This window comes from Prionailurus viverrinus, chromosome F2 (assembly GCF_022837055.1).
Source record: "Prionailurus viverrinus isolate Anna chromosome F2, UM_Priviv_1.0, whole genome shotgun sequence".
NCBI lineage: Eukaryota > Metazoa > Chordata > Mammalia > Carnivora > Felidae > Prionailurus > Prionailurus viverrinus.
The window spans coordinates 33,386,721-33,391,440 of NC_062578.1; the positions used below are offsets into that span (position 1 = coordinate 33,386,721).

Here is a 4,720-nt window from a genome sequence, read left to right on the forward strand (position 1 = left end):
GAGAATACATAACTTAGTTCTTTCAGAGTGCCTGGAGTCTAACTGTATTATTTCCTTATGGTTCTGTCATACTGGTGTTTCCAACATTTATTACCACATCCTGGGGTGTAAATCACAGTGTGATCTAACTGCTTCTCATCGGAAGCCCCTAGAGCCCCTTGTCCAATCTCTCACCCCATTGTCACTCCCTGAAAGAGGTGTTGAGTCAGGCACACAGCCACCTACAATCAAAACAATAGCAAGCATGCTTTCTTTGGTTTGATATACCTACTGAGAATGAATTTGGGGAGGATCAATCCATGGGGTCTTCTCGGAGACTCATCAAATCAGAATGTTCTTTTCCGAACATTCTTTTCCAAGAGGCTACTGTGCAATTTTCCAGCATGACTCCTACCAGGCTTTGGAAAGGCTAGAAGTAGTTACATCTGTTAGTTAATTGTTAATTATAACATCTGTAATTACACTAAATTTTGCATTATCTTCCTCCAAGAAGTGTACAAATTGCAGTCTTCTCATACAACAGTCTAATTAAGCAGTACTTTATAAATGAAGTTGGATATTTTTTATTCCATAAAAGTCTTGGAATATACTTTTATTTAATCCTAAAGTGATGGTTGTTTTTACAACCTTGAAAATTTAAAGCCTAAATATCATAAGAATATTTGAAATCTTTCCAGGATTTTATTATTGTAGGGCAATATTGCCCATAGTAGATAATTATTTAACACTTCATGGGTGTAAGAATCCTCCTGTTCCCCAACCCACCTTGCCATAGGCTGCCCTTGTAGCTGCCACAGCTCTGAATGGATTACTTTATTTTTGTTAGCCAGTTTTTCACTTTCATCTCCATACTGCGGTACTTGTTGGTAATGTAACTGTCTCACTTTTAGATTCTGTTTTCTTAGTATATGGATCATGGCGGGACACTGAAGATCTGTCTGTGCCACTTCTTCCCATTATTTTTAAATCTTTGAGGTGGAGAGGCTTCCTGATTGGCAGATATTTTCTTCTGAACAGTAGTGTAAACAACATTGGTGTCCATTTTTACAGTCCTGGGATGCCCTTTCTGCTCCCAGTGTTTACAATGCTGACATGCATCACCTACTATTTTGTAAATACTATTGAGCTTATGAAATCTTGCTCTGTGTTCTTGCTCTGTTTACTAATATAACCCACATAAATATTCTGAACTTTTAGAGCAAATTCTCCTTGATGCACAACTGGCTGAAGACTAGAAGGATATCCAGGGTGCAATGGCTGCAAATAGTAACCTCTTTGGTAGTGTATGCAGCCTGTTGATTGTATGGGTTCCCCAGGGGACCTTGGAGACAGGCCTTTCCAGTGGACATTGATGTCTGACTTCATGCTATCTAGGCTCCAGACAGGTATGCGGGATATTTTGGAAAGCTCTAGGGCGGTGGCCAGGGTCCACATCGACCAAGTCATCATGTCCATCCATACTAACCTGCAGAACGAGGCACATGTGACTGAGACCCTATGCAAGGCCAACTTCAAGTTCCCTAGCCACCAGAAGATCCGCATTTCTAAGGAGTGAAGCTTTATTAAGTTTAATGTGGAAGAATTTGAAGGTATGGTGCTGAAAAGTGGCTCATCCCAGATGGGTGGGGGTCAAATACATCCCTAATCGTGGCCCCTTGGGACAAATGTTGGACTCTGCACTCATGAGAACTCAGCAGTGCCCCCTCCTTATTCATGTCCACCAATAAATTCTACTTCCTGTCAAAAAGAAAAAGAAAAAAAGACTAGAAGAGCAAAATGGTTTTCTTCCTGTCAACTAAAAGATAAATGTTTACTGGGGTGCCTGGTTGGTTCAGTTGGTTGGGCGGCTGACTTCAGCTCAGGTCATGATCTCGAAGTCTGTAGGTTTGAGCCCTGCATCAGGCTCTGTGCTGGCAGCTCAGAGCCTGGAGCCTGCTTCCAATTCTGTGTCTCCCTCTCTCTCTACCCTCCCCTGCTCTCTCTCTCTCTCTCTCTCTCTCTCTCTCTCTCAAATAATAAACATTAAAGAATTTTTTTAAAAAAGATAAATGTTTACCAAACTATAAGTGATTATGGTCACTAAATAAACTAATACACTTAAAAACCGGTATCACATAAGTTTTATCATCATGATTTTCATGACATTTTCACACCACACAAATTCTTAGTTTCTTGTTAGTTTTTATTTACTTTTAAAACTAACTTACTTTTAAAAATTACATCCCTTTATTAGCCACAATTTAAATAACATAAGTCACTAGTTTGATGTTCTGGTTATGTTTATTTAAAATTTTTCCTAATCCGTATTAGTCATGCAAGTATTATAATGAAAAAGTTCTTGACCATGTATCAGCTACAATCATTCTGTGTGATACCAGTAGTATGTGCACCACACGTTGAAAAAGACAGATAAGTTATTGGATGGTCCACTGACTGATGAAAGATTCCCAAAAGTATTATTTTGACTTTAACCTTTTTTTTCCATTTTACAAAGCATTTTTTTCTCAGAGATTCTAAAAGAACATATTATTTGATTTGGTAGTGTTCATGGCTAACATGACTTAGCTGGAAAATATTTGCTGATGAGACTGAATTTCATTTTTGCTGAATAAGTTATTTTTGTTAAAAATGGCATACATATAATTATGTAAGTGTGTATTTTTATAAATAAAACAGTTTGCAGTAGACGAAGATAGTATGCTGCATATTTTAAGGTTAGATAATTTTTGGGTACCTCTTGTCATATTGAAGGATTTGCTTATTTGTCTGTTTATTTAGAGTACTTTTATTTTTCATTCTAGGGAATAGGTGTCCTGGCATTGCACAAGGAATTGAATGATGTGGGGATCATTAGTGGTGAGAAATTATCTTTCGATAGCAACACTTTTGACTTGGAAAAGTCCCTCTTGGTGATAAATCCAAAAATTTTCAACACTCTTTTGACATGAGGTTTTAGTTGCCGAAGGGTCTGTATCTGAGGGTAAGATGTATAAGTTTTTGTCTTAATTGAGGCAACGTATTATAATCAAGAAGCCTTTATGTGATGGCTCGTTATTTGGACAAGCTGTCTTCTTAAGCTTTGGTAGTTTAGTGATAAGCATTTTTATCTTACTAAAACTTCAAAGAAATGGTATTATCAACCATGTTTCCAAGGAAGAGGGTTGCTAAGCAACTTGATTTTTCAGGAAGGTATAAATGACATTCAGTTTCAGTAAATGTTTGACCCTATTTGCCTTCCCTTTTTATCTACAAGAGCAGTTAGAGCACTGTTAATGTATAATAGAAGTTTGCAGTGTATACTAGTTGAATTATACTTTGTTATAACAAACTTGGATCTCTTATTCTTATATTTGAACATGTATGGTTGAAATTCAGACCCCACATATCAGATCATAAGCATTAACTTTTTTAGAAGTCTTTATTTTTTAAATTTTTTTTCTTAAAAAAATTTTTTAATGTTTATTTTTGAGAGAGAGTGAGAGACAGACAGAGTGTGAGCAGGGGAGGGGGAGAGAGAGAGGGAGACACAGAATCTGAAGCAGGCTCCAGGCTCTGAGCAGCCAGCATAGAGCTCATGTGGGGCTCAAACCCACAGACTGATCTGAGCTGAAGTTGACGCTTAACCAACTGAACCACCCAGGCACCCTGAGAATTAGAATTCTTAATACCACTCTTCAAGGAGCTTTGGAGGCAATTCTTTTTGTTTCTTTTAATGTCATCCCATATTTTTGATACATGTGCTCTTTCTGTAAACTGCCTTGATAGGGCAGTATGGTAGAATACAAGTCACCATATAAAATTTAAATTGTCTCAAATCTGTGTGAATTCTATTTCTATATATGTTTAAATGTACTTGGCATTTCTTGTTTCTACTTATAGGGCACAAGCTTGTGAAGACAAGGTCTTTACATTACTTATCCTATTTTGTAACATGCAGGTTTTAGATGGACAAAGAATATGTTTATCATAATGAGGGGATTCATAATCCTTGAAACATATTTTTTAACTAAGTTTGTTGTTTTTTGGTAGTATTGTTTTGTTTGTTTGCTTATTTTACCTAGAAAATACAGAAGATAGATGTTTGTGTGTTGCGAAGTTTGGAAAGGAAAAATAAGAAGCCAAATTTTATTCTTACTAACTCAGAACAGATTAAGTAAGGGAGAAATAAAGCTGATGAAGGCAGCCTTTCAATGGAAGTTTGTTACTTTCCAGGAGACCTGAGAGTTGGAAGTTATAACCAATCATGACCACTAAATAGGCTCATGCATTTAAAAATCAGTATGCCATCACCAGTGACCAGAATAAAATTTGGTTGAGGGATGGGACTCCTGGTCTTGAGGTTATGTGTTTGACCCCACACTGGGTGTAGAGATTACTTAAAAATAAAAAATCTTTGGGGCGCCTGGATGGCTCAGTTAAATTAAAAAAATTTTTTTTAAATAAAAAAAAATCTTTAAAAAATTTAAAACTTGGTTTGATTTTCTTAAATATTTAACTACCATATTATGACACAATTCTGCACATTTGGGGTTTTTTTTCTCCTTTTTTTTTTTTAAAGATTTTATTTTTTAGGTAATCTCTATACCCGACAGGGGGCTCAAACTCATAACCCTGAGATCAAGAGTTGTATGTTCTATCGACTGAGCCAACCAGGCACCCCTCTTAATGATTATTTGTATTTTGATTTTTTAACTTCATGTTTCTTAAAGTTTCATTAGCA

General features: G+C 36.4%; 1 pseudogene; it reads left to right on the forward strand.

Moving 5' to 3' along the window:
* Positions 1-1,212: 1,212 nt before the first annotated feature.
* LOC125156788 (uncharacterized) lies at positions 1,213-1,334 on the forward strand (annotated as a pseudogene).
* The last annotated feature ends 3,386 nt before the right edge of the window (positions 1,335-4,720 follow it).